Source organism: Zea mays, chromosome 9 (assembly GCF_902167145.1).
Source record: "Zea mays cultivar B73 chromosome 9, Zm-B73-REFERENCE-NAM-5.0, whole genome shotgun sequence".
Lineage (NCBI taxonomy): Eukaryota > Viridiplantae > Streptophyta > Magnoliopsida > Poales > Poaceae > Zea > Zea mays.
Window position 1 is genome coordinate 54404666 of NC_050104.1, and position 22249 is coordinate 54426914.

At 41.5% G+C, this 22249-nt stretch overlaps 1 long non-coding RNA gene across 1 annotated transcript; it reads left to right on the forward strand.

Moving 5' to 3' along the window:
- The first annotated feature begins 12999 nt into the window (after window positions 1-12999).
- Window positions 13000-14590, forward strand: LOC111590139 (uncharacterized). The gene is made up of 3 exons (XR_002749221.2): window positions 13000-13126; window positions 13203-13410; window positions 14245-14590. It is a non-coding gene; the product is annotated as an uncharacterized lncRNA (long non-coding RNA).
- The last annotated feature ends 7659 nt before the right edge of the window (window positions 14591-22249 follow it).

Below are 22249 nucleotides of genomic sequence, written 5' to 3' on the forward strand. Positions count from 1 at the left end.
CTAAGTCCATTGGGGCCTCAACTGACAAAGTTTTTTCAGAAGGAAAAGGAGCCCGAAAAAATGAAGAAAACGACTAAAATAAAGAGACAGAGGATCATCGGCGTGACAGAGGTAATTGACAAGACACCGCCAAGAGCTTCAGCTCAGAAAACACCAGCGGCTGCGGAAGGGACAGATATTGAAATTACACCTTCGGAGGTCGCGGCTGCCGAAGCTGCCTCAGCTGAAGATTTGAACCTGGAGAGCACAATCGAACACATTGACAAAATACTGCTAGACATGGCTGCAGAAGAAGCTACCACCGCCGCCGAAGAGGCCGCGACCGCAGCGTCGGGGAAAGGGAAGGAAATTGCTGATGAAGCTTCCGAAAGCGAAGCCTTCATGTTCCAGAATTTAGTTGGGGAAAAACTGTCAAAAGCTGAAATAGAAGAGCTTAGAGAGTATGCCAAATCCTGCGGATACAAACCTGGAGCACTCCTCTTCGGAGGCATTGATGATGAAAAATTAGATTGTATTCGAGATCAAACTGGAGCCAAAGTTATCGGTACTCTGTCAAAGAGTATTGGTTTTCCGAAGCTAGAAACAGACATCAGCCGCTACCGACGACAACATATCGTTGGTAGTTTATTTTATTCCAATTTCAAGGTGAACTACTTTTCCCTTAACTTTTATTGTTTCTAATAATGAAAACATGTCTGACGAAGGCTGTTTTCGTGCAGAGTATGCTGTTGAGCAAAGCCTTGAAAATGCAGCAAGATTTTGAAGACAAGAAGCACGAAGTTATAATTGAAAATTTGAAAAGCAGAATAAAGGAGCAATCAGATGCTATCGAGAAAAAGAACTTTGAGCTCCAGGCAACCGAAGGTTTATTGGCGGAAGCCGAAGCAAAAATAACAGAACTGAACACGAAGCTTCTCCGCCAATCTGAGCAGTTCGAACGAGAAAAGCAAGATCTTAATGCAAAACTTGAAGCCGAAGCTCAACAAAATTCAGATTTGAGAAAACTATTGACGAGCCTTCAAGAAAAATGTTTGGAATTTAGCAACAAATGCATTCAGCGATTAAGAAAAATTTTCCACTCAGTTGGAGCCAGCAGTGAAAAATTCACCCCCTCAGCTGAAGATCTACCGAAGACCTTCGAACATATTGAGGGTGAGATTGACGAGCTCGACGAAGTCATAGCTGGGCACGGTGACTTCTGTGCCTGGGTAGCTTCTCGGGGCACTGCTGCAGCTTTCCTAAAAGCTGGCTGCGATCATGGAAAGATTGTCAATAGGCCAAATTTCAATTTATCACCATCAATCCTAGATGACATTCCTGATCTCGCCCGAAGTATCTCTAATAGATTTGTAAAAATGATATGGACAAAAGGTGGGCGAGAAAAGGCTGGAGACGAAGCTCGGAGTCATCTTGAACCAGTAAGAAATCATACCTTGTGCTTACCTCTTCCTTCAAGCTCGATTTTGACTTACAACAACCTTATTCATGTAGGATGACGAAGCCGAAGCTGATGATTAAAAAATGACGCCGAAGCTGAAGCTCCTTGGAGATTAAATAGTAGACTGTAGACAGTACTTGAGAAACTTTTGAGATAACTTTTGTAAATGTAACTAAAACTTGTCTTTAATGAATTCTGTTCATACCTTGTAATATATCCTTATCCTTCCATTGATGTATGAGAAGTGCTTTGATGTGGACGAAATTTTCTTTTTTGAGCCGAAGGCGAAAAAACACCTTCCCTTCTTTTCGTACGTAGCGAAGCATAGAAAACAATATTTCCCTTCTTTCCGAAGCTCTTCTTTTTGTACACGAAGCTCTTTCTTCCCCCTTTTTTTTTCTTTTTGCCGAAGCAACCACTTATGCCATGATGATTATCCTACATATGCCTGGATGAATGTTTATGAATGCAAATGCTATGATGTAATGTGATGTGCAAATGAATGTCCAAACGCGTATCCGAAGCCATACTCATAGCCATTATTTCCTTAAAAACAATCACACCTCAGCTCTGCATTCCCTTAGGAACGACTTTGGAGCTTCTTCGCCTTTACTTTTGGCGGAATCAGCGTTGACTTTTCGCTGTAAGCTCTGCATTCCCTTAGGAACGACTTTGGAGCTTCTTCGCCTTTACTTTTGGCGGAATCAGCGTTGACTTTTCGCTGTAAGCTCTGCATTCCCTTAGGAACGACTTTGGAGCTTCTTCGCCTTTACTTTTGGGCACTCGATGGTGCGCTCTCAGCTTTTACATTTACATTCCTTGGGGGATTTTGCTCTTATAGAACTAAAAAAGGAAATTACATGTGATGGCCCCATTAAAAACCTTTCTCCCCCTTCAGAAAGGAAAAGGGTGCCATGAAAGAAAAATAAAAAACATGAAAAATTACATCGAGTTATACATAATATCGCCGAAGCTCATCCGCATTCCAAGATCTAGGAATGTCGTTGCCGTCCATATCCTTCAATCTGTATGAACCGGGTCTTGACGAAGATGCTACTAAGAAAGGTCCATCCCATTTCAACTGCAACTTGCCCACTGTTTCTGGGTTGGCCACTCTCCGAAGCACCAAATGTCCTGGCTCAATATTCTTTAGCCGAACCTTTCTATCTCGCCATTTGATTGTTTCGGCTTGATATTTATTGATGTTCTCCACGGCTTGCAACCTGATCCCTTCTAAAGCATCTTTTTCCACAGAATAAGCAGCTTCGGAACCTGATTCTGCCGAAGCTACCACTCTTATTGATCCGGTTTTAGCTTCCTCCGGAGTTATTGCTTCATCACCGAATAATAACTTGAATGGAGTAAAGCCTGTAGACCTTGATGTTGTTGTATTGTGGCTCCACACCACTTTGGTTAACTGATCTGGCCACTTTCCCCTGGGTTGATTGAAGATTAACTTCATTATTCCTGTCATTATAATGTCATTGGCTCTTTCAACGAGTCCGTTTGACTCCGGATGCCTGACTGATGCAAAATGGATCTTCGTACCAATTTGATCACAGAAATCCCCGAAAGCTTCGGAGTCAAACTGTGTTCCATTATCCACAGTGATAGCCTTTGGTACCCCGAAACGACAAACAATATTCTGCCAGAAAAACTTTTGGACGGTAGCCGAAGTTATTGTGGCTAAAGGCTTTGCCTCAATCCATTTAGAAAAATATTCTACCGCCACTACAACATATCTTAGGTTCCCTTGGGCCGGTGGTAACGGACCTAACAAGTCAAGGCCCCACCTTTGCAATGGCCAGATGGGTTGTATGAGCTGTGTTAAGGACGAAGGTTGTTTTTGATCTCTTGCACAGTTCTGACAACCTTCGCACTTTTGAACTAATTCCGCCGCATCCGAAGCTGCCTTCGGCCAATAAAACCCCTGACGGAAAACTTTTCCAAGTAACGGCCTAAATCCAATGTGAGATCCACACAGGCCTGCATGTATTTCTTTCATCAACTCTATGCCTTCGGTCCTAGATAAACACTTGAGTAGCGGAGCACAAACTCCATGCTTGTACAACTCCCCTTCTATCATGACATATGGACGAGCTCTTGCCTCTATCCTCCTGTTATAAATTTCGTCATCTGAAAGAAATTTACCCTGTAGGTAAGAGATTATTTCAGTTCTCCAATCTTCGCTGTAAACAGGAGATATATTGAGGACTGCTCTTTCAAGAAGTTCCACCGAAGGTGCTTTTATTGTTTCGAAGAACACATCCGAAGGTAAGGGCAGCCCCTGTGCTGCTGACTTAGCTAGCAAATCAGCATGCTCATTTTGTCCTCGAGGGATATTTTTGACAGAAAATCCTTCGAAGGAAGCTTCAACTCTTCGAACCATATCCAGATATTTTTCAAGTTTCGGATCTTTAGCCTTGCAACTCTTGTCAATATGACCCGAAACAACCTGGGAATCAGTTTTAAGTATGGCCCTTCTGATCCCCATTGCTTTTAGCTTCCGAAGACCCAGAAGCAAGGCTTCGTACTCGGCAATGTTATTTGTGCAACTAAAATCAAGTTTTGCCGCATAGCAAGTTTTAACTTTGGAAGGTGAAACCAACACATCAGCCGCTCCCGCTCCGAAGGTTCCCCAAGACCCATCGCAAAACACTGTCCATGCTTCGGCGTCTTTATTTGTTTCTTCCTCCTGAGCCCCTGGCGTCCAGTCAGCAATGAAGTCTGCTAACGCCTGGGACTGAATCGAAGATCTATGAACATATTCAATACAAAATTCGTTGAGTTCTGCAGCCCATTTTCCAATCCTTCCAGTAGCTTCTCAGTTCCTCATAATATCCTTCAGAGGTTGTGAAGAAGGAACAATTATGTTGTAAGCTTGAAAATAGTGCCGAAGCTTCCTGGATGCCATCAAAACAGCATATAACACCTTCTCTAATTCTGTGTAGTTTTTCTTTGATATACTAAGAACTTCAGATACAAAATACACTGGGACCTGCTTCCTGACTTGGCCATCAAGCTTCTCCTGGACAAGTGCTGCACTTACCGCTGAGTGCGAAGCTGCCACATATAATAACAAAGGAGCCCCTGGCATAGGTGGAGTTAATGCTGTTAGATCTATCAAATACTGTTTCAGCTCTTCAAAGGCCTTCTGCTGGATTAGTCCCCATTGAAAGACTTCGGCTGACTTCAGCACTTCGAAGAATGGTAAGTTTCTCTCTGCTGATCTGGATATGAATCTATTGAGAGATGCCAACCTTCCTGTCAATCTTTGAGCCCCCTTATTTGTAGTTGGTGGCTCCATCCGAAGTATAGCTTCAATTTTACTTGGATTAGCTTCAATTCCCTTTGTTGAAACCAAGCATCCAAGAAATTTCCCCTTCTTTACTCCGAAGACGCATTTTTCTGGATTCAACTTTAAGCCAGCTTGCCTGAAACTGGCGAAGGTCTCCTGCAAATCAGCAATATGATTCTCCTGTTTCGTGCTTTTTACAATGATATCATCAACATAAGTTAACACATTCCTGCCTATCTGAGACTGGAGAACCTTCGCAGTCATTCTGCTGAAACTTCCTCCAGCGTTTTTGAGCCCCTCAGGCATCCGAAGATAGCAATATGTGCCACTTGGGGTTATGAAGCTAGTCTTCGGCTCATCTTCCTTCTTCATCCAGATTTGATGGTAGCCTGAATAACAGTCTAACAGACTCATGAGCTCTGAAGAAGCTGCTGCATCAACTAAAGAGTCTATCCTTGGCAATGGGAATTCATCCTTCGGACAAGCCTTGTTAAGATCTGTAAAATCGATACACATTCGCCACTTACCATTGGCCTTTTTTACCATAACAGTGTTAGCTAACCATTCTGGGTACTTTACTTCTCTGATAACTCCTACACTGAGGAGTCTTTTGACTTCGTTACGAGCACCTTCGGCCTTATCATCTGACATTTTCCGAAGCCTCTGCTTTCTGGGTCTGAAGGATGGATCAACATTGAGCGAGTGCTCAATAACATCCCTATTAACTCCGCAGAGATCATTGGCTGACCATGCAAAAACATCTTTGTTGTTGAACAAAAACCTTATCAAGGTTTTCTCTTGTTCTTCGGATAATTGAGAGCCCAACAGCACCTTCTGCTCTGCTATGTCCTCACATAAGAGCATGGGCTTCGGCTGATCTGCTGAAGCTGCTTTCTCCCTTCTGAATTTGTATTGTTCACAAGCTTCAGCTCCATCTATGTTATGGATTGCTTTTGAGTCAGTCCAGTTTCCTTCGGCCCTTCTGGCAGCTTCCTGACTTCCATGAATAGCGATGGGTCCTTGATCCGAAGGTATCTTCATGCAGAGATAAGCAGGATGAAGAATTGCTTCGAAAGCATTGAGGGTGCCACGACCAATAATTGCATTGTAAGGGTATTCCATGTCAACAATGTCAAACACAACTTGCTCAGTTCTGGTGTTGTTGATGAACCCGAAGGTCACTGACATGGTGATCTTGCCTAGTGCTACAATTTGTCTTCCTCCGAAGCCACAGAGAGGATGTGTAGCATCATGAATCTTATCTTCTGGCTCTTGCATTTGTCTGAAGGCCTTAGCAAATATGATATCAGCTGCACTACCTGTGTCGACCAAGACATTGTGGACCAGAAATCCTTTGATAACACAAGAGATAACCATGGCATCGTTGTGTGGGTAATCCTTGAGCTGAAGGTCCTCTTGGGAGAAGGTAATAGGAATGTGAGACCACCTTGACTTGATGAAGGGTCCTTGCACCCCAACATGTTGTACCCTTCTCTGTGCTTCTTTCTTCTGTTTCTTGTTGGCTGGCTCTGAGGACGAACCACCTGTAATCGGGAGCACCAGCTTCGGGTCCGAAGCAGCTCTGCCTTGATCATTGAACGAAGCCATCAGCTCAAAAAGTGGAAGTGAGTTCACCGGAGGTGGGCGCCAATGTTGGGGACTTGTTCTCAAATGCTATGAATTAAGAACAAGGCAACATAAAATGTTAAATGTTAACGTCCTTCGTCCATGAAACATTATTCCCTTAAGGATAATGAGCCTTGGACGAAGGCTGATGAGAATATAATCACGAAGCTCAAGTCTTCGTAATAAAATTTCAATAGATTGTATAAAATAACATAAGACAAAGGGTATAAAAGGGTAAATAAATCATAGACGAATTATATTATATTTACTTAATATATTGAATCATTGAACACAATAATACCTCTGCCTTGACAAAGGTTGGTTCCCGGAAGATGCGATTGCAATTTCCAAAAAGCGTGAACAGTAAAGGAATATTGTTCACTATTTATAGGCACAGGACGCAGCCTGTGAGGAATTACAAGTATGCCCCTTATAAAAGCTTACAACATTGACTCAGACCTTTATGGACTAAAAGGTCATTCTATCTTTAAGTCGGTTTGTAATACCGAAGCTTCACGAAGAGGAACCTTCGGCCATCTTATACAAACATCTTCAGCCGAAGACCGCTTCTTCCTATAAGACCTTCGGCGACGAAGCATAGACCCAACACTGATGAAACTGCATTGCTCGACTTACTTTTGTGCCTTGGCACATTTTTATTTCACAAAGCATTCTTCGAAGTTCGAATTCGTATTCAATTCGTGTCATTAGTGCGATATGATGTATGATGTGATGCTATGCGGGATGATGTGATGATATGATGCAAAATATGATGCTAATGCCGAAGACACACACCCACACGCCCACACTAAAACACACAATCTCTGCATTCCCTTAGGAACAACCGAAGTCTTCTTTGCCGTTTATTTTTCGGCTTCACCGCTTATTTTTCGGTGTAAGTTCTGCATCCCCTTAGGAATGTCTTTTGAACTTCTTCGCCTTGTATTTCGGTGGTATCACCATTGACTTTTTGGTGTAAGTTCTGCATTCCCTTAGGAACGTCTTTTGAACTTCTTCGCCTTATATTTCGGCGGTATTTGGCTCTGCATTCCCTTTGGAACAACTTTTGAGCAAAAAACTTACACTGCGCTCCCTTAGGAACGACTTATTGTAGCTTCGGCAAAACTTACGCTGCGCTCCTTTAGGAACGACTTTTTGTAGCTTCGGCGAAACTTTCGCTGCGATTTTTTAGCTCTCCATTCTCTTAGGAACGACTTTTGAGCTTCGGCAATTTTTGAACTTCGTAATTCTTTGAAGAAGATATATTTCATTCTGATAAAAGTGAAACTATTACAAGAAATTAAAACTAGTTCTACATTGTTTGTTCCTTATTGAAAAACAAAATGACATAGAACATAAAAGTATTTCAGGGGTAGGATATCACTCAATAAATGTGCTTTGATTCTGGCACAGTACTGTTGACTATGCGAGCTTCGGATTCCTCCCTGACTTCACGTTGTTGTTGAGAGTACTGGCGCCCTTCTAGCTAGCTTCGAGAATAGGTCGGCTGTAGTGGTGGTGGGGGTGGGAGTTGTGGCCAGGAAGCCTGTGAGTGGCTAGCCAAAGCAACAGAAGCTGTGGGATGATTGCCCACATACTCTGGTATGTAGGGAGAGTGGCATGAAGCTGTGTGCAAGACCTGCTTCGGCTGATTCTGCCGAGCTTCGGCATCTTCGATCTCCTTTTGCTTCTGAATAGTAATTTGGCACATTCTTGTAGTATGGCCCTTGTCCTCACCACAGAATAAACAGTAGATCTTCCTGGGCTGATCCTCGAATCTTCCTCCGAAGCCCTTGGCGCCTCTGCCCCTTGGAGCTGGTGTCCTGATAGAGCTTTGCTGCTGCCCCGAAGACTGTGAGGTGTATTGTGACCTCTGAAGCTGGCTCCATTTGTCGTCGTTCTGACTGGAGCTATGAATCGACCTGACATGCCTCGGGTGGATTCGTCCTTCGAAGCCCTGGTCATCTCAGAGAATCTGTACGCTTCCTCCCTTCTTTGGCGGAAGTCGCTATCAGCCCGAACATACTCATCCATCTTCTGAAGCAGCTTCTCCAGGGTCTGTGGGGGCTTTTTGGCGAAATATTGAGCAGTAGGTCCTAGCCTAAGACCCTTGATCATGGCCTCAATGACAATTTCATTGGGCACTGTAGGCGCTTGTGCCCTAAGTCGCAAGAACCTTCGTACATATGCCTAAAGGTATTCTTCGTGGTCTTGCGTGCATTGGAACAGGGCCTGAGCTGTGACTGGCTTCGTTTGAAAGCCTTGGAAACTGGTAACCAGTATGTCCTTAAGCTTCTACCACGACATGATAGTCCCTGGCCGAAGAGAAGAATACCATGTTTGGGCTACATTCCAGACTGCCATGACGAAGGACTTCGCCATGACTGTGGTATTGCCCCCATACGAAGATATAGTTGCTTCGTAGCTCATCAAGAACTGCTTTGGATCTGAGTGCCCATCATACATGGGAAGCTGGGGTGGCTTGTATGATGGAAGCCATGGGGTAGCGTGCAGTTCTGCTGCCAAGGAAGAAGCATCGTCAAAAGTAAAGGTATCATGATTAAAATCATCATACCATCCATCTTCGTTGAATAAGCCTTCTTGACGAAGCTCTCTGTGTTGGGGCCTTCGATCTTGTTTATCTTGAGCAAGATGACGCACTTCTTCAGTAGCTTCGTCGATCTTCCTTTGAAGATCAGCCAACCGCGCCATCTTCTCCTTCTTCCTTTGTACTTGCTGATGAATGATTTTCATGTCCCTAATCTCTTGGTCCAACTCCTCCTCCTGGAGTGTTGGACTAGTGGCCTTCCTCTTCTGGCTTCGAGCTTCTCAGAGAGAAAGAGTTTCCTGGTTTGGGTCCAGTGGCTGCAGTGCAGCAGCCCCTGTCGCTGAAGCTTTCTTCGGCGGCATGACGAAGGTCATTGCTTGCCGAAGGTGGTCGAAAGAGTTCACCGGAGGTGGGTGCCAATGTTGGGGACTTGTTCTCAAATGCTATGAATTAAGAACAAGGCAACAGAAAATGTTAAAGGTTAAGGCCCTTCATCCTTCGAAGCATTATTCCCCTTAGGACATAATGATCTTTAGACGAAGGTCATGAAGGACATACCTTCATGATTGCAATGTATATTAATGAAAGAAGGAGTATGTAAAACATAGAGAACAACATGAATGATTATATAACATTATCAACTCATCTTTTTACTATATCGTCATAAATAAACAGAAATAATACAGAATTACATTTGTACCTTCGGCTTGACAGAAGGAGATTGTACAAGCGTAATGCACGAGCGAGTACAAATCAGCGTGAACATTACGGGGGTACTGTTCATCTATTTATAGGCACAGGACGCAACTTGTGAGAAATTACATTCATGCCCTTTATATTTACTATTGACTTATGGATAACTCTATGAGGACTAGATAGCCTTTTCCCCTTTAAGTCGGTTCCTTTTTCCGCTATTTAGCCGAAGCTCCCTTGCGCGTAGCTTCTGAGCAACTCCAACCTTCGTCACGATCAAGCTTTTTACATCGCATATGCTTTTAAACCCGAGTTCGAAGGTACATGTTCATATGTCACACTTGGAAGACATTGTTAAATTATATTTTTGAGGACCTTCGGATGACGAAGGGCCCCAACAGTAGATATAAATGACAATATACACCCGGACCTTCGACAATTATCCCTAGGAGCAGTAACTGGGAGACGTTATGGTCGGTATGATGTCAATGGTTTTAGATTCCGTTCTACAAGGTTCGAAGATGATCATCCTCTAGCAGCCACAACAAATTCCGAAGTTGTAACTAGAGCTGTCGATGATGAAGGGAAGGTGACTAATTATTATGGAGTCATTAATGATATACTCGAGTACAAGTTTTTTGGAGATAAACAACTCAAAGTGGTGTTCTTCGATTGTGATTGGTTTTCTCCAAATACAACGCGAGAAAATCAATATGGCATGGTGGAAGTCAAACACAACGATCGATTAAAATGCCACGACACTATAATCCTTGCCCACCATTGCGAGCAGGTGTATTATATGACATATCCATCTAAGAAAAAGGGTTTGGTTGATTGGAGGGTAGTGTACAAAGTTAATCCTCGTGAACGACTATATGCTCCTAGTGATGTTGGTTATGTAGAAAGTCAAATTGAGCAGGAAGTGGGGGTTGCTGAGATTTTTCAAGACGACGAACTTACCAGCACGTTTAATGTACAAACTGAAATGTTGGAAGAATCTTTATTAGCCAATCAAAATGATGTAGAGGTTCCTCCAAAAAGAAAACAAGTGACGAGAAAGAAGAAAGCTACTTGGCGTCCATTGAATCGACGAAAGCAACTAGATCCTGATTTTGATTACGATTACGATTGACGAGTATGGATCATTATTTTATTGTATATTTTATATATTTTTTAATCTGTTTCATTATTTTATTGTCGATTTATGTACTAACTTGTTTTTGTTAAAACAGGATGTCAAAGAAAATGAGGTCTTTTGCTCATAGTTTGCTTGGGACGAGGAGTAGCTCGAGGAGTGAGGATTCAGTTTTTCAGGGCACAGGTTCTACCATGAGCAGACGTAGAGCGCTGGCAGAACATTTGCCTCCACACGATTAAGTTAGTTGTTAAATTACATTATTTGAGTTACTTAATGTTGTATGATGTAAGTTACTTGTTTCATAGGATGCTGAAATCGAGCGACCAGTGGTAGAGGATCATGCCAGAGATGGTGATGAAGATGATGGTGGAGATGATGTGGGAGATGATGTTGGAGACGATGCTGGTGGGTATTCTGCAGGCGTGGATTCTGGTGCTGGTGGAGATTTCACAGCTGGGTCTGGAACTTCTCGAGTTAGGAGAACGAGGAAACTGTATTTTGTTGGACCACCTCCAGAGCTTCCACCCGAATCTCGGGTTTTGATAAAGCCTAGTGGAAAGTGAGTGACATATCTTTGCTTAATTATTATTGAAAGTTATGTTTTCATTTCTACATTGTTTTCTGCTTACAGGACTTGGATCGACGACTCGTTCACAGGCACAGGACACTACAGGCAGGTGAACATGCACTACACGACGGTTGATCTTTAGCAACCCTTATTAGGTACCAACTGTTGGTTGCTAAAGGTTAGGGACCGACGGTCAGTCGCTAAATCCTTTTGTAGCAACAGTCGGTTGGTCGCTAAAAGTCTAGAAATTTAACAACTTATGGTTGGTCGCTATAGATGTCGTCGGGGACTAGCGGTGGGTCGCTATAGAGCAAGGATCACTATCAAATCTTATAGCCCGAACATACCTATAGATGTTAGTGACTAAAAATTAATTAAAACAAGTAAACATTGATCGCTAAATTGCATGGTGATTTATTTCTTTTTAATATTGCTTGTATGTTTATTTCATGGTTTGTTTATGTATGGACATGACTATAGTATGCAACTGTGTTCTTTGTGCTTATATGATATTAGATTCGAGTTGAACGTCGTTTCAAATCCTACATAAAGAGTATGGATAAATCATGGATCACAAGTGAATGGTTTTCTAGGAAGACAAAGGTTTATAAACAAGGGGTGAATGGTTTTCTAGCTTTTGCATTTAGACATTCAGCAATAGGAAACAAGATATTATGCCCTTGCAAGAAGTGTTATTTTTTGTTTGCATTTTGTGAATGCATGTTGCATCTCATACTTCTGTTATCTCAAGATCCAAAATAACGGTAGATAATAATACAATGTTTGCAAATTTTCATTTATGGTATTTTATCTATTTATAGCTATATATATATTTCAAAACTTATATAGTTTTTAATGATATTTGAGCATTTTTATTTTTCAATGCATCTCCAATTATATTTGAAATCTTTAGAAACCTAGAGGCATTTTTGTAGTTCAAAAGTTTTAATAGGTATTTACTAAAACTTTGAACTACAAAACATGGAACCATCTTGAAAACTACCTCTAACATGCAGAGAAATAACTTAAACAGTTTTGAGAGCAGAGATGCCCAGGTTTAATATCGAGAACAAAATGAGTTTAGGAACTAGACCTTTTTTTCCTTTAACCATTTTCCACTTATTAGAAGGCATCACATAGATTTGGGCTGAACTTACAGGCTTAGCCCATTGAGCTACGAGACACGGGCTCATCATGGACCAACATACCAGCCCGCACCTTACCTTTTATTTATTCTCTTCACTCAAAAGCGGCTAGGCGACGGGGCTTGCCCTTTCCCTGTCCCAAGGGTACACGGTCGCCGCCACCTGCCCTAGGCCGCAGGAGGGAGCGTTCGCCGCCCCGCCCTCCGTCTCCCGTCGCCTCGCCCCCTCGCTCCGTCAGCCGCCCCTCTCCGGTGAGCTCTCAGCCGCCCCCTGACCTTGGCCACTTTCATTTGAGATCTTTGCTCGCTGTGACCGTGGGGTAGGAGGAGGCACAAGGCCATCTGCTTTTGTCGGCATGGACCGCTCCCTTCCATTGTCTCGATTGAAGCTTGATGTGTGACTAGTAGCTCATAGTCTGATTTTGCGTCTTGTTTGCCTAATTTTGGTTTACGGACTAGTTTATTGACTAGTAGAATTTTGTTCTTACTATACAGATACTCTGTGTGTCTTGTACTCTATTGATTGTTGAAAGCTCAAATGTTCATTGCAGGGAGGAATGTTGTTATTGACCAAGATGATGTACCTAAAGTAATTAATGATGGTGTCACAATTGCCAAGGCTATAGAGCTCCCAAATGCACTTGAGCATGCAGGTGCCACGCTACTTCAAGAAGTAAGGTGCTACATTTCTTGATCCCTTAAATCAATTAATACCACTGCTGCTTGTTTACTGGACATGTTTTAGCTAGATAGCATCCAAGACAAATAACGCTGTTGGTGATGGAACTACAACGACAATTGTTTTGGCTCGGGAAATCATCAATCTTTGGTTGTTGGCAATTGCCATTGGTGCTAACCCAGTTGCATTGAGAAGGGGTATTGACAAAGTCGTTCATGAGCTAATTAAGATCTTGAAGAGTAAATGTATCCCTGTGAGTACAAAGGAGGACATAAAAGGTAATCTTTACGTTCTGGAAAATAAGTGTTTGTGTGTGTAAAAATGCAAAAAGAAATAAGAAAAGCAAGGAAAAAGAACAACCAATCAGCTACTCCTACAGATAAGTTCTAAATTGGTTATACACATCTAAAGCTCAAGTCATGCGCCATATGATATTTTATACATTTGTAGAGAAAGGAGCTTTAGCTTGGTTAGGTTAGAAAAGTAAGACTGCACCCCTGCATATGCTCAAATGATGGAAAAATACAAGCCATCTTTTTTGGTTACTTCTAAAAAAACATTACTTTGAGGTATGACATGTCATGTTTGTGTATGCATGATCTGCATCATCAGATTACTCAGTGGTCGCCATAGTAATTCTGAATTTCATTTTCAGTTGTTGCGTCAATATCATCTGGCAATGATGAATATGTCGGTAATCTCATTGCTGATGCATTGAAGATTTTTTAAATACAAGTAAAAATTACTTGTTGTTTCAGATTTTTAGTACCACTTATGTCATTAACATTAGCAAAGGTAAATTCATCTTATGTTGTTAACGTATCTCTCAACATTCTTATTTATATTTATTTGCTACAGAATATATTATCATTGTTGCTTAATTTTAAATTGTTCATTGTAAACTAGAACTTATATGTCGTCGTCGCCATCAGCGACTACTCGAGTAAGTGATTTTGATTGAAAACTAGGGGATCGATTCCTTCCTGAGCCGGGCGAATGTCTTCTTTATAATATCTTTCCTAGCATACCATCTTCTTTGGTCGTTTCTGGTGCTAGCATACCTTCTGGTTAACATATCATGTTACTTATTGCAATTATCACTTGTCTTGCAGACAGATAATTGAAAAAGAGAATTGATCTTTTTTATGGGCGAAGTGTTGAAGATGGCTTTGGTGAAGGAAATGTCTTGTTAGCATCAAGTAAGTGGCGACATTGCAACCACTACAAGCTTGTGCCTTAAAACAAGAGGATACACAAGAAGTTGGAGTGCTTTTGTGAAGGATTTTGCGAATCACTTGAAGCGTTAGGACTTTTGTGAATGATTTTGTAAAGTGTTTGCAAATATGTGCAAAACATAATAACATGTGTAGGTTTTGTGAATGATTTTGTTGTGGTGCTTGTTGATGGTTTATGTGATGTGGATCTATCATTGTGCAATACTAATTAAATTTGTATATCTATGTGATTATATATAACAGTTGTTGAATGCTAATTAATGGTATATTATCATTATTAACGACTATAACTAGGGGCAACTTTCTGTTGGTTGCTAAATGTATAGTATAACGACTCACGATTGGTTGCTAAATCTATAGTACAACAACCCACGGTTGGTCGCTAAATATACAATATTAGCAACGGACGATCGGTCGCTAAAAAGATGTCGGTCGCTAAAGCCTTTATCGACGACACTTACAGCGACCATCCTTATGGGTCGCTAAAAGTTTTTAGCGACCAATCGTAGGTCGCTGAAGGCCGTTTTAGCAACCAGCCGTAGGTCACTATAAGTGAACCGTCGTGTAGTGATGGTCCTTGGTAATCTTGTTCGTCTGCACTACCTTGGTCTTATGACTTTGCCTAGTGGCGAGTCTGTCCCCGCCACCACTTGGGAGCATTATCGCTATGGTGTCTGTAGAACGTTTGGCAACACACAGGCACTAGTTTGGGATGCATTCTAGGTATGAATTGTTTTACTAATTTAGTTATCCCATATATGGTTGCTTTTATGATTACACTAATTTTTTGCAGAAACGGTACAAGTTGTTGGATGATGGATCAAATGATATGAACGCTCGTTACGTGTTTGAGTATAACGCGAACGATGTCGTTGCAGATGCAATGTACTATGCACGAATTCAGGCTATAAAGGCATGGTACAGAGCAAGTGCTGATGATCGACCGATGCCAAATACCAAGGCAGAGTGGTCATCAATTTACCTTACGGAGGAGCAATACCTTGAGGTAAACAAGTTGTTGCATCTCATATCACACGAATCCATGTATTTGCTTTATTGAAAAAAATTCATGTAGGTGTCGGTGCCGTGGATGGCCACCCGATCAGAGGGTTATCGGGCCTTGTGCAGATGGTGGGCTTCCCCTGAGTTTCGTGCCATTTCCGAAAGGAACAGGGGAAACTATGGGACTGAGTCGTTGCACAACTACAGCGGCGATGGACATGTGCGCTTGGTTAAGCGAATGGTATATCAAAGTATGTTATAACTTCGAATTACATAGAAATGTGTCATTCTAACTTGTATGTATAGGAAGTCAAATCCGCTCGTACGCCCACGGATGTGGAGGTGTATATGCAAGGGCATAGGGGTTCTGATCCTCATAATCCTGATGTTTTATGCACTCAGACGACCACCGACCGTCTAGTGAGTTTTTGTACTCTATTATGTGTTTGTCCATCAATTTGGTGATGCACTTATATTTGGTATTGTTTGCCTCCAGGCTTCGTATGGGTAGGAGATGGTTCAACGCCATGGACAGGAGTACGATTGGAGGAGCCAGCCAATCGACCCTCAGGAAGCATATGCTAGCGTATGAGGACAAGCCCATGGACGGTGGGATTATTTGATTTGGATTTCAAAATTATCCTCATATGCTTGCGATTCAACTGAGTCTAGGATTTACTATACTAAGTGGATGGTTCACTCTTATAGGTTGGGTATTTTTGATTCTACGATTGATTCTAGGGAGCTGAGACGCTGTGGACGACAGTCCACATCCTCGTCTTCCAGTCGTCCCGTTCACGATCATCCACCCAAGAGATAGAGCTTGCAGTGTTGCGTCAATAGGCAGATTATCATCAATCAGTTTTGAGGGAACAATTAGAGTACCAGGGACAACAAGCTGAGTACCAGAAGAAGAAGGACGAGTATTATGCAAACCTCCAGGCCCATAATCAAGCTCTTCTCTCGGTAAGTTGAAGTAACATTTTGTACCTTATTTTGCAAAACACATGATGTGTACCTTATTTTCTCAACAATGGCTTGTATATAATTTTTAGCAACTGGCACAACAAGCGGGCGTCCCGATGCTGACATATGGGATGCCGCCTCCGGACTTTGCACTGCCGATGCCAATGTTGTCGTCTCCACCTCCGCCTCCGTCACAATTCACTATGGTATGTACACATATGCGTGTGTGACATGTTCATAGATGCATTATGTGTTTAAATGAAAAATTGAGTGGTTACTATTTCATGTGCGTGTGTTATAGGGATTTCAGACACCACCCGCTTCAGTTGCCGCACCTGGAGATGGATCTAGTCAAGACGACGCATCACATTCTTGGGTGAACAACCTTTTTAACACGCAGAGTCCAGCCTGAGGAAGTGGCTATAACTTGAACCAACCAGGGGATGGATATGAGTGATAGTTCATCAAATGTGTTTAATTTGGAACTGTCACTGTTCATGTCAAAGACTATCCGTCGAACAATACCAGTTTTTATTTTAGAACTATATGTTGATGTAAAAGACTTGTTGCAACTATTTGGAACTATGTGTTTGTGAATGTGATGTGATGTTAAATTTGTGAATGTGAATACTTGTGTGAATGTATTTGTGATTGTGAATATGTGGTTGTATATGAACTCTGTGTATATGTGTATGCAATCTGTGTTTTTTTGTAAATGCCAGAAATTTAAAAAAAAACAATATTTTTTTTTTGCAATTGCTGAAATTTGTTATGTCTGACGGCCTAGCGTCAGCTGTCGGACATAAGGGATGTGTGCCCCACCTACAACCGTTAAAACACTTGACATGCATTATGTCCGACGGTTTGACGTGGCCGTCGGAGATAGCCTATATCCGATGGCAGCCGTCGAACATAGTATTATTTCCGACCTCTTATGTCCGACGGCTAGTTGTCGTCGGAGATAAGCGGATTCCGTCAGACATAAGCTATCTCCGACGGTTTGAGGCTTATGTCCGACGGCTTTGGCCGTCGGAAGTTTTGTGTTTTACCGTTGTATGTTATGGTAGCCGGGTGATGAGACGATAGGTCTGTTTAGGACAACTTTTTCTGAAGATGTTTTATTAAAATTTGAATTTCTAAATAATCTAGCTGTTATGAGAATCAAGATATCGCGAGGCTTTTGTGTGGAGGAAAAATGAAGGGATCTACATAATTTGGTTTTAGGAAACAGCAGATTACTCTCATCGTGCCGGCTCGGTGGATTGTACATTTACTATGTTTTAGATGATTTTCACATAAGTGATTATGGAGAAGTGAAACGCTTGACCCTAAAAACTGATTCTGGCTAGAATCCGACCCGAAGCCCAAACCAACTTGTGCGATGGCTGCAGGTGTGAGAGGGCTTTCACACGCAACAGTTCAACCACACGCTTTGTCTATCACGGTGCATGACTGCATGTGCGAGTGTGACCACGGAACACTGGTGACCTGTGACCACTAATCACACGAGAGTAGGAGTAACGGCCCAACTAATCTGAGCGTCATAAATACAGGCTGGAAAAAGCTCAAAAAGAGTGACGGAATATATTTTTTGCATTCACAAAAAACGTGATCCATTGCTATTTTTCTATACTAAGTAGAACATCATGCTCAGGTATTTATAATATCGAATATAAATTGTACATATGTATATATGTTTTTTTGTAAAATAAAAAATAATTGTGCCGGGCCAGCACTATGGGCCGAGGCTACGACCCAAGCACCGCACGACGCTCGTGTCGGGTTGGCCCAGGCACTATTAAATGAGTCGTGCCTCGGGCCGGCTCGCCAGACATGGCCCATTTGGCCATTTATACCTCCGCATGATAATGATGGTCCTCGTCTCAGTTGCCACCACCTCGTTCATCATCCTGCTTCTTTTCCCTCTCCTCTCATGCCTCCACCTTCGCACCACCACATTCTCGGCAGAGGGCGTAGGAGCAGGCGCCTTCTCCCCGTATGTATTCGTCCGACACCAGCCTCGACACCGACTCATGCAGTGGCTATTGCATGTCCACGATGACATTTTACATCATGCATGCACCATCGTTTTCACCGTCGTCGGACGTCCCGTTCGTCTTCCCGGCCTTAGTCCTGTTCTTCCTCCCCAACCTGCTGTCTCGCCCACGATCGCAGCCACGAGCCGACCGACGCTCATCGACGCGAGTACGGGACGAGTCGGTCATGCTCCTGTCCTTTCTCTATGCGTGCCGTCGAGGAGAACATGGTGACGCCTGTCACGCTTAGATTATCTTAGCGATGAGGAGTCCAGATTTGAAATATTGGACAACCAAGGCCCGTAGCGTGGCACCAGTCGGTATATGCTATAGAGTTGGTGGTGGTGTTGTGTCGCTTCGGCGGGTCCAGAGTTGGGAAGACACTCGCATTCTCTCTCGCCCTTCTCGGACTGACACCTGGTGTGGATGCCTCTCGGTTTAGAGCTGCTCCGGCTGGGCTTCTTTACCCGCTTGCGTGCTCCCCTTGTATGTATCTAGCGGTATACTACCTATGTCGCCTCCAAATACCCATGTCCTCATCGTGTCCCCCGGCAACGAATAGGTAAGCCCGCCTCTTTCCTTTCCCTCCTGCTCTACGAAACCTTGGAAATGGGGGAGGCGAGGAGTGAGGTCTCTGATTTGCTGCCTATGGTATATGTGCGTTCATAAAAAATATTATGCGAAGAATAGAAACAATCAATAGAAAACATTGAGATATTTTTGGTGGATAATTTATGTGGGTATTATTGTGAGCCGTCAGAACGCACGGGCAACCGACTAGTATATTTAATTTCTGTCAAAATATAGTTTTCGGACATATGTTTGGTGAAGCCATGAAAATGCGAGCGTTTTATTTAGATGTTTAAAAAATAAAAAATGCATACACAGGTTTGTTGTTTTATTAGGCCTTCGTTCCCTTTTAATGCTCGCTCGCTGATGGCATGTATAACGCCTTTCAATGAGCCATTTTTTTGGACCGTGTCTAGGGGTTGGTTGTAAAATTTCTAAAGAATCGTTCTTTGATGAAGCAACGTTTCTAGCCCGCGCCACTCAAAACCAAGATACGGAAATTTATGGAACTAGCATGGGTTGGTTGTAAAATTTCTAAAGAATCGTTCTTTGATGAAGCAACGTTTCTAGCCCGCGCCACTCAAAACCAAGATACGGAAATTTATGGAACTAGCATGATTAATTTATGAAACTAAACTTAATTTATCATATATATTGCATTGTGGGTGTTATTATTAATCTTGATCTCTTATTTATTTGAGTTGGTATCTACTTATACCTAGTAACTGCTAATAAAACTTTTACCAACTTTAAAACTAATGCTTAACCACTTCCTTTGGTAAGCCTTACACTTCATATGAGCCCCACTATAAATGAGCTCATGCACATTATTTCCCACAACTTATTGAGCGAGGAACGTATGTGAGCTCACCCTTGTTGTACTCACATTCCCCCACCCGGTCAAGATCAGGTATCACAGATTGAGGAGCATATAGGATGTCGCGATGAGTTCGTGAGAGATTTAGGCCGTCGTCTCACAATCAACTATGGTTGTTGGGCGTTGTCTTCGTATGGTCTATTTGTTTACTTATTTTATACAGAACTTCTATTATATAGTAAATATGTGACATTCGTTTCTGTACTATGAGTCATCGTATGTATGAGACTTGATCCTAGCACACTTGGTGAAGTTCGCGCCTGGATTTAATGCCCTTAAAACCCGGGTGTGACAATTGTACATATCTCAAGAGGCAGTCTTGACAACTTCTCCAATTTGATCCAAAATAATGGCTAATTTTGTAGGTATCTAGAGTATAACAATAATTATTAGTTCTTCACCTATGACTGTTAGTATTTCCATCACACTTCCTCTGACCCAAACTAAATCCTTCGTTGCTCCAACGTTTTAAGGAACTAAATTTATAGAAAAACACCAATATTTATGATGGTGTATCAGTATTATTACATATACATCATAAAAATTTATTTTTTTATAATATATATATTTAATATTATAGATATAGCTGTCTTTTTCAAAATTTTGATTAAATCTAAAATAATTTAACTTAAGCAAATTTAGGAATTTATTTGTTTTGGAACGGAACAAATTTTTACTATGTTGTTGACTCTTCTTAGTAGGCGAGGCCTCCATAAAATACTAAGTAAGGTCATATTAGTTTCTAGTGGGAGCGAATTTCAGATTTAAGTAAAAAAGTATGGATCGAACTATGGGAAACATACCATCATGCTGCATGGAGGCTAGCTTTCGTGACCCCATGGTGTTGATGATACTGTTGATGATCTTTTCTCTACCGACCGAGTTTTAGTTTTAGTTCAGAATTCTAAATAATAAAATATTGTTTCAGTTCAGAATTGTGAATTGTAACTTTTATAATTGCAAGCTGAAACAAGCAATTTCTCAGCTTTAGTTGGCGGTTTGTGGTGCGCAGGACAAGCATGTTGAGTTGAAGTTTTTTTGTTGGTTTCATTTTTTTTCTAGCATCGCAGGGTTTCCTGCTTATGTTTCTCTAGTATATTAAATTATTAATAGAAACATGCACTATATGAGTGTCGCCGTGTCGGTTATTAGCTTGCTTATGTTTCTCTAGTATATTAAAATCCAGCAATATACTCCCAGTATGACATGTCTAGTTCATAGGCCCTGTTTAGGGTTTTAGCTTTAAAAAAATTAGTAAAGTTAGACCCTGTTTGGGAGGGCTTCAAACTTCGATAGATTGGTAAAATAGAGTTTAAAAGTGTTTGGTTTGCGCTTCTGTAATATAATTAATTTGTACGAGTTTCCTTAATTATCCTTGATTAGCGAGTTGAGAAAGACAAAAAAATCTAGAGCAGTCCCAAACACCCGTTTAGATAAGTTATTTTGTACATCAGAAGACATTTAGATAATTGCCGTGAAGCAGGTCATTAGAAGCTTCATAAAATCGTGAAATTAAAGTTTTGAACCACATTTAGATAAGTTATTTTGTTTATTATTTAGACTAAAAATAAATTTAAAAACTATTTAAATTTAATTTATAAACTACAGTTTTACACTGAAGCTGAAATCTAGAGCAGATCCAAACAGCCTTTAGATTGTTGTAATAAAACATGCTTTTCTGAATCTTTTCATAGTCTAACTACTTGATAAAAAAAACGTGGTAACGCAATAAAGAGTCATGAGTCCAGCAGGTTATTGCGAGGATTCGTGAAGCGGCAAATTCTTGGATGGTCGCAGCTGTCCCGTGTCCGGCACCTATCGAACCTTCTTGCAAATAGCTAGTTATTTCTTGTTTTTTCTCTATGGCTTGGTCGGTGTGTGCTATATGCAGTTGTTGTGAGTGCATCTCCTGCTTAATCCTTGTACAGACTTGCTCCTTCTGTACGCCTCTCTTTGTAATATAACAGAGACTCCTGCTGATTGGTTTAAAAAAATAGTATAGTTTGCCTTTTAGGTTCAAACATCACTTTCCGAGTCTAATTTTAGGGTATAAAATAGACACAAAGATTTACGTAGAAAAGTCACCTCCAATATGAAGGAACAAACAACCACAATGAAACAGATCCACTATCAACCATAAATACAAGTTACATAGAGTGCCTATATTCATAGGCGTATAGAAAAGCATATTGCAAGACATATTCCAAATATATAAAAGAAATTAGAGGTGTATTTTAACAAATTTCCTTTAACTCTAAATTTATAGCCCAGACACCACTAGGATGCTAAATTTAAATATCAACCAAGTCTAAGGTATCATTAAACTTGGAACTGGAGCACAACTTCGTATCATCAAAATAACCTCTCTTCTGGAACGCAATAGAAACAACGTCAGCATCAACTGTTGAACATTGCAAGTAATAGAGATTAT